This window comes from Amyelois transitella, chromosome 16, assembly GCF_032362555.1.
Source record: "Amyelois transitella isolate CPQ chromosome 16, ilAmyTran1.1, whole genome shotgun sequence".
In the NCBI taxonomy this organism is placed as follows: Eukaryota; Metazoa; Arthropoda; class Insecta; order Lepidoptera; family Pyralidae; genus Amyelois; species Amyelois transitella.
The window spans coordinates 2,283,498-2,293,046 of NC_083519.1; positions in this window are offsets into that span (position 1 = coordinate 2,283,498).

Here is a 9,549-nt window from a genome sequence, read left to right on the forward strand (position 1 = left end):
CAACCACGTCTTTATCCCTTGCGGCGTAGACAGAGCCAACAGTATTGAAAAGACTGATAGGTGATGTTCTAACGATAGAATTGAGATTCAAATAGCGACAAGTTGCTAGCCCACCACCTAAAAAATGAATTCCAAGTTTATAAGCCTACCCCTTAGTGTATATCTATACTAATATTGTAAAGCTGAAGAGTTTGTTTGTTTGTTTAAACGCGCTAATCTCAGGATTCGTATTAAAATATTCTTTTTGCGTTAAATAAACCATTTATCGAGGAAGGCTTTAAGCTATATAACTATCCATCCTCATCTATAAATTATTCATCCTTGAGGGCTTCGATGATGCCCAAAATAACTATTCCACGCGGACGAAGTCGCAGACACAGCTAGTGTTATATAAAAGCGTATTTTTTCGATACTTTCTCACAATATTCGTAATTCATTGGAACACAACACGTAACATACCAACTAGAGAGTAAGAAAGTTGCTTCAATTACCGACCGAAATTTCGTACAAACTCGATTTGGCTAAAGATCGAAGTCTTGCGCAATTAGTCGGGTCTTTTAAACAAAACTTGTGAGAACAGGTGTTTTCTATGACCCTGAGTTTTTGGCTATTCGGTATAATTTCGTGTACACCTGTTGTTATTTTATGGATTTTTGATTTTATTATGTATTAACTTTGACCTGCAGCTTAGGCGGCGCGAACTAGGCGCCACGTACAAAAGAAAACAGGTTTTTAGCAAAGTTACCGGTATATATACATATATAATGTATATGGATCCCGGCACCAATAAACAAAAGAATAGGACCACTCCATCTCGTTCCCGTGGATGTTGTAAAAGGCGTCTAAAGTATTAAACTTGGTATTCTTCTTTTAGGCGATGGTATTGCAACCTGTCACTATTTGAATCTGAATTCTATCATTAAGCTAAACAGGTGAACGTGGTCTATCACTCTTGTAAATTATTACTCGTAATACGCGAAATTTTAAGAAGATTGACGAAGCACAAATTTTTTTTTTTTGTTCTCCATAAAACAATATAAAGAGCACTCCGTGGAGAATTTATGAGTAATCGAAGATAAGTGATCTGTAATGAACGAAGCAAGTGGCTAGTAACTGCCTACTCCCATGGGAATCAGGCGTAATATTGTGTTAACGACCGTAAATCTTGTTTTCCTAACAAATAAGTACCATGCGAGTAATTTGGAATTCCTAACTAACGTATAAGGAAGAAAATTTCTGATTTCATATTGCAAACAAGTTTTTACCCGCAGCTTCGCTGGCGTGAATTTAGCGCTGCCTACAAAAGAATACGGATTTTTCGCAAATTCCACGGGTAATATAGTTTTACTGGGATAAAAAGTACCCTTGTGTTTTTCCAGACTCATTATATACGCAAAATTTCAAGAAGATTGTTTCAATAGACGACATTTTAAGAGACAACAAATATACATAAAACAAATAGAAACATCTTTATCCCTTACGGGACAGACAGAATCAGCATACTTGGCGTGATTAAATATATGTATAATCAATTAAAAAAAACAATCAGTGTATCTATAATACTATGTCTATGGACGTTTTATGGTCAGTTTAATCCTCCTTTTTTTCATTTTCAGCAACTTTATACCAATCGAACCTAATTATACCTACATAGAGATTTAAAAATAAATAATAAAATAAATATGTACGGGATAAATTTCATATTTAGCTGAATTTCAGCTGCAGTTAATTGAGTTATCTTTGTTATTTCAGCCCTTGTACAGACTATCCTATGCCGAGATTTGATTAAACTACGGCAGAGCTGTATTTAGTCTTAGGGCTTATTCGAAATTTGGCAGCGCACAAGCCTTTATTTCGCTTTACAATTTTTTTCGTTAATTTTTGGTTAGTTTAAATCATTTTCTTTTCTTCCTAAGCCTTATTTAGGGATTTATGATGCTTTATTAATTAGCTGCTTCTAATCTCGCGCCGATTTTTTGAACTCATTTAAGCATAAATAAATAAATTACACAGATTGAGTTAGCCTCGAAGTAAGTACTTGTGTTACGAGATTCTTACTGAAAGATACTATTATATATTTTATAATAACTACTCATATAAATAACCATCAGAAAAAATTATTTTATCATCATGGTCTGGCCGGGATTCGAACCCGGGACCTCCGGTGTCACAGACAAGCGTACGTACTACCTACTAGCTGCATCGCAGAGGCCGTTAATACGGTCGATTTTATGATTTCTTCCCATCAAATGGAATAAGAGGGCTTATCAAACTTACTTCCTTACTTCGACGACTTCCAAACGCCTTACAAACCCTTCCCACATTAGATATTAATCTGAAAACATCGATACGGCCGTTTATTACCCAACTCGTTCATGCATAAAACAGAGGTACTAGGGTACCAAAAACTAATAAGAGTTACCCGGCACCTTGACGGCAGTCGAGATTATGATAAATAGTCCACCCTTGTCAGTGGTACGTGAACTAGAAAACTATACGAAAATGTTCGCAAATTTGAACCTTACTGTTTTGGGATAAGATCGTTGATCTAGTTTAAAAACATGTTGTTCACTAACCGTTGCCCGTGACTTTGTCTGATAGGAATTGAGTCTTAATGTTCTCAAAGTAAAATAAGTATCGCCATCAACAGTGTTAAGGTTCAAAATTGAATTGCTTTGAAGATGCAGTCCTTTGAATAGTTTGTGTGATGTCTAAAAATATGTACTGGTTAAGCGCCGTATTTACAAAGAATTAAGGTTCAAGATTTGTGTTAAAATAAATGCAATACGTTAGAAAACGCGTGACAGGAGTGATAATTAGCAAATATACGTTACAGCTTTTATATATAATATCAATGAAAAGTTTCAAATGTTTATGCAGAAAACTAAATTTTTCATCTATTTTTTTTTATTGGTGATATATGACTAATTATATATAAAAATAAAAAGACCCTTATACAAATAAGTTAAGATCTAACCTGTAACTTATTTTTTTTTTTATAAGTACAAACATACACACGTATATATATATCCCTTGCACGATAGAGCCAATAATCTTGAAAAGACTGAAACGCTCAGCTGTTAGTATGGAATTCAGATTCAAACAGTGACAGGTTGCTAGCCCATTACATATAAAAGGAATCCCAAGTTTATAAGCCTATCCCTATGAAGGGCTATGTATTCTGTAGGGATTGGAAGTAAAGTCTAAATTAAAGTTATAGTACATTTTTCTACTCTCCGAAAGAAATCCATTGTGTTCCTATTACTCCTGTTACCAACCTGTCACTATTTGAATCTCAATTCTATCATTAAGCCAAACAGTTGAACGTGGCCTATCAGTCTTTTCCAGATTACTAGCTCTGTATAACCCGCAAGGGACGTGATTATATGTATGTATGTTTCTATGTTCCTGTTACTCCTCAAAATTATGTTGAAACTTTAGCAATCTACAGTTTACGTCAGAATCAACGAAATATCATTATCGATTTGAATAATGGCGGTGACACAAAAAAAATACAAGGAAGACATAAATAAGCCGCTGACATTCGGTCTTGCTGATGCGGAAATATATTCGAAAAGTTATGAACTATTCTTGTTTTCATACAACTTTCCTCGGAAAGGGTGTGTTTTGAAATTCGCAAAGTTCCCTCCTACGTGGGTGGATGAATCGAGAACATAGTTTCATATTGTGGTATAAATAGTGCTATTGGAACAAAGCAGATTATTGGGGTAACGCGTGTGTAAAGTTTTGGATTTGACAGTATAAAAGCGTCCACATCAATTATTTCATTCAGAAAAGAGACCTTCGCAGGCACTTTCTCACTTCATTTTACATTTAAATTTAAGTTATTTCTAATATCATTCTTATCTCATCTCTTTCCCATGCATGTCGTAAAAAGCGACGAGGGATAGGAGTATTAACTTGGGATTCTTCTTTTAGGTGATAGGCTAGCAACCTGTCATTATTAAAAACTCAATTCTATCATTAAGTCAAACAGCTGAACTTTCTAACCGTTGATACAAAAAAATAACATCGTACTGATTAAGCTAATCATCAAGTCCTGTCTTAATTACAGATAACATTTTAACAAAATGAACACCCACTGATAAATTGATAAAATGATAAAAAATGAAAGGGACCGTGTGCCCTGGGATTAAAATAAGGGCGCTATCTCAAAGCTTGAGATAAGATGTGATGAAGGGTCATCTGCTATCCCGTTATCAAAAAGGGCCCGTGAATTTCGTTGCTATTTTTATTCAGGACGGGTTAAGATTTCCCCACGCGTTCTGATATAATTTTAAAATTTGATTTCTATAAATTATGTACAGCTTGATGGAAATTTTGCAGGCGTAGATCATTTATAGGTTGTTCATTCATTCATTCATATAATCACGTCTTTATCCCTTGCGAGGTAGACAGAGCCAGCAATCTTGAAAGACTTATTGGTCTTTGAGGCCTAGCCACGTTCAGCTGTTAAGCTCAATGATTGAATTGCGATTCAAATAGGGTCAGGTTGATAGCCCATCGCCTCTATAAGCCTATCCCTAAGTTTTTCGCAAGTTCAATTCAATTTTGTAAGTTGATAAGCCTACTCCTAAGTCGCCTATTGCGACATCCATGGCAACGAGATGGAGTGATTCTATTCTTTTTTTAATGGTGCCGTTAGCCACACGACATGAAAATTGTTGTGAATAATAAAGTCTCGGTCAAAGAATTCAAAGTTTAGCATCCACGAATGAAAAAAGTAACGTAACATCTACTTTCAAAGACACTTCCCTGCGCGGATACAAACTATAGTATTATAATTCAACCGAGTTATTTTCTGTACTTTCAGTATTTTTCTTTACCCTCATGGAAGGGTTTTTCCAGTGGCACATATTCACATTCAAGTCGTGTTATCTGTGAGTTAGTATTAAGGTCACGGTGTAAGTAGAATTTCAATTGAACTGTTGCTGGGTTGAACTTTTTTTGGAAGTTAACATCTGTAGTGTCATAATTTTGAGGATGTGTTTCTGAACATACTTCTCGATATTTAATGGTTTAATTTTATAAGTAGTTTTCAGACGACGATATAAAAGGAAAAAGCTCATTAATATCCCTTCCTTTGCGAATTTTGGGAAATCTTTATTTACTGCGATGACTCTAGACGACCTAGCCCTACACGCCAATTTTCAAATTTGCCAACAAAACATCAGTCAGTCATTTTCTTCTTTTACATAATCTCCTCTTCTACCTCCTGACTTGTCTGCGGTTTTGAGTTCCTCAAGATTTTCTGCTACACCTTTTGAAAACCCTTTTTCCTCGTGGCTTTAGACCGCAGTTGCATCCTCACTTTTGTTAACCCTTATCAAAAGCAAAAAAAAATCTATTATATAATATTCTATGCTATTAGCGCATACGGTCCAATTTCCGACGAGAACGAAGTCCTCGCAAAAACTAATAGGTAGTGATATGATTGATACTGTCAGTAACCTTTTTAACTCATTTTATTTCTTCCACGTCCGATCACGTGAAATTAAACGGCACTTTAGCTCGACTTTGACACTTCATTCACATCGCATGCGCCGCCATCAATCTTGCAAGGCAAGCACCCACGCTGTAAATTTCACGGGTATTTCATTTTCGCTAGGAAAGTATATCGGATAAAATATGTTTATACGTACATAAATAAAATCACGCCTCTTTCCCGGAGGGGTAGGCAGAGACTACCTCTTCCCACTTGCCACGATCTCTGCATACTTCCTTCGCTTCATCCACATTCATAACTCTCTTCATGCAAGCTTGGCGGTATCGGGTACTTTTGACCTGACCCTTTACCCTTTTAAATATGTTTATGCTGGATATATAACTAGCTATGCCCCTGAACTTCGTCAGCGTGGAATAGTTACTTTGGGCGTTATTGAAGCCCTCAAGGATGAATAATTTTCCCCGTTTTTTTTTTCACATTTTCCATTATTTCTTTGCTGCTTATAGTTGCCGCGTGATGTTATATAGCCTAAAGCCTTCCTTGATAAATGGTCTGTTCAACGCAAAAAGAATTTTTCAAATAGAACCAGTAGTTCCCGAGATTAGCGCGTTCTAACAAACAAACAAACTATTTCAGCTTTATAATATTAGTATAGATGAAGGAATGAACTCTTGCATACAAAAAAGGAAATACATAGATGTTTTATATCTTTCAGACATCCAGTGTGTAGGTACTAGACTTAGCCTGCACCTGTAATCGTGTGAATGAAAAAGAAAAATCCTTAAAAATTGGAGAAATCTTCTCTTAGTTAAAATTTTATTTTTAAATGCCCATAACTTTCCTTTAGCGGACACTAAAGAGGATGTATCCCGAAAAATAAAATCAAAATAAAAAAAAAAAATATTTTCAATTTCGCTTAACACTTTAAATTATGGCATCAAAAAAAAGCGCGCCTAACCCCACAAACAGGAGTTTGTAATACATTATTCAAAGCGTGCGATTGTCGCACTGCAGTCGTTGGCAGGTCTCCTGGAGGTTCCCGAAGGAAGTATTAATAGTACAGTTTCGGGTATAAATAGTCTGGAAAGTTGCTTTATTTAGATTAAGTTTGAATTACATTTAAGACCATTAGGTTAACTGCAATTGTATGGTTTTAGTCTGTTTGGGCGTTACTCGTGTCACCTCTTGAAATAATCATTTTTATTAATAACATAACTTGTGATTACGGTTATATCTTTGGCGGGGTAGACAGAGCTAACAGCCATCAAAACACTGAATCAAGAAACAGTTGTTTGGCTTGATAATAGAGTTGATATTCAAATAGGGACAGGTTGCTAGCCTATCGCCTAAAAGAGGAATACCAAGTGTATAATCCTATCCCTTAGTCACTCTTTACGATGTCCATGGGAAAGAGATGTAGTGATCCCATTACTTTTTATATTGGTGCCGGGAACCACATGCTATACGGTACCGATGTTTTTGCTAGTAATGCATTGAAACTTAAGCAACTATATGTAGTATCAACTGCGCCCCGGGACTTCGCTCCCGTGGAAATTTCGCTATGAAAGTGTATCAAATTTCATCGAAAAAAATTAACAATAATACACATTCTTACAAAATTCAGGTAGCATTTTTAATATTCAGTAGGATCCAGGGCGCCTATTCTTGTCTATTTTTCGCTTCAATGTCAAATAATTAATATTAACAGGTCCGGACATGGATATAAATGGGACCAAGCCGGGCAAATTACTGACATTGTAGATATTGTGCCGCACTGTTTGTTCATCTTGTTTCCTATATCGAAGGTCTACGACCACGAAGGGCTATGTGAATGAATAACTTTCATTAGAATAGAATAGAATAGAATAGAATAGATTTATTTTCAAAATCGGATACAAGGTATCACTTATTGACGTCACATAACTTAAATCTAATTATAATTACTACCGCTTCTAAAGCGCATGTGTAGAAGAAGCGGCGGAACAAACTACACTGCAGCATTTTCATCGGACGTCAATTTACAAATATAGATCTCTTAAATCTAAATCGTGGACGAATGCACATTGTCTACATTAAAAAACGAATGAATGAATGTAGAACAAATTATTATTGAAACTGTAGGCAACCTCTTTATTTGCATTTAATTATTTATTGTATATAAATATTAACGGGCAAAACCAGCTGGCATACATATGCATATGTATGCTATAGCAACAATTGCTATGACTTGTTCGGTGAGAAAAAAATATCAGATTTTTATTGTTAAATATTTTTATTTTATTTTCAAAAATATTGTGTTTTTAATTTGATTATTTCTCTCCTCTGTTCTTCTTCTGTCTTCTTTAGTGTCTATTCCTGAACTTTCCACTATACTTCCTACAGAAACACTGATATTTTGTTCTGAAATAATACCACTCCATCTCTTTCCCATGGATGTCTTAAAAGGCAACTAGTGGACAGGCTTATAAACTTGCGTATTTGCGTCTTTTGTAGGATGGGCTAGCAACCTGTCACTGAACGTGGCCTATCATTCCTTCAACACTGTTCTGTCTACCCCGCAAGGGATATAGACGTGACCATATGTATGTTTGTACCGTATTCGTCACATTGACAAAGCAACAACCTTGTAATCACGGATTCAGTTAGGTATTTTGTTTTTTCACGCTCAGAATCTATAAACATAACGAAGTAATCTCATGGGGGGGCAGTTAAAAATTTTCCCAATTCCGCCAAAACATTAATAACCCTAGTCCATCAACGCTTCAATACCAATCTGAGCGTAACGACAAATACAGATTTGAAAAATGTCAAAACTTTTTCGTTTAAGTTAAGACCGCTTCTGATTTTATGCTGGCATTACCAACAAATGTATTTGCCCCGGAGATTGATGTAGAGACTTAAAAATAACTAAACTTGGGAAATGAAATATTTATATAAAAGAGAAAAAGCGGTTGACTCATCTATCTATAAATGCACTAACGAAAATGCTTAACGGATAATACAAAAAATAGATACAGTTAATGTTATCAATACATGCATACATACATATAGTCACGTCTATATCCCTTGCGGAGTTGACAGGGCCAATAGTTTTAAAAAGACTGATAGGCCACGTGCAGCTTTTTAGCTAATGATGGAATTGAGATTCAAATAGTGACAGGTCGCTTGCTCATCGCTTATAACAGAAATCCCAAGTTAATAAGCCCATCCCTTAGTAGTCTTTTACTACATCTATGTGAAAGATGTGTAGCAGTTCTATTAGAAAGTGCCGGAATCCACACGGCACTAATATTGTCACTATTCGCGTGTTGGCTAAACTCTATAACCGCTGTCTACACCGTAAGGAAAAAACTTAAAAAGAACATATAAAACACAACAAGAAATTGCGAGTGAAAATTTAAAATGAGCGCGAAAAAACCTACTACAAACTTTTAAGGCCATAATTCTATATAACTTACAGAAAAATGTGACACACTGCACTATAAAATTAAGGGACGCGTCCGAGGATAACCTATATAGATCACAGGGGTCTTAGCGCAAAACATCGAGACCATAGAAATAATGCGTGTGTTTTAATTATACATACGAAGATACGATATATACCTACATACTTCCAGTAAAAATACTTTATTAAATACCGCATCGTCATTCTTCAGGTTTTAGGTTTTAGTTATACGCTCAGTTATATGCTCACATCTGTGGGGAGGAGCCCGAAGTGCACTTTTTACCATAATCCTGGAATATGTGAGTCAAGTATTTTTTTTGTTCAATTCTTTCAATTATAGGATAGCTAATCTTTTTCTCGATACATATGATCACGTCTTTATCCCTTACAGGGTAGACAGAGCCATCAGCCTTGAAAAGACTGATAGGCCACGTTCAGCTGTTTGGTTTAATGATATAATTGAGATTCAAATAGTGACGGGTTGCTAGCCCGTCGCCTAAAAGAAGAATCCCAAGTTTATAAGCCTATCCCTTAGTCGCCTTTTACGACGTCCATGGGAACGAGATGGAGTGGTCCTATTCTTTTTTTTATTGGTGCCGGGAACCACACGGCACTCGGTTTTTCGATGACGATATAA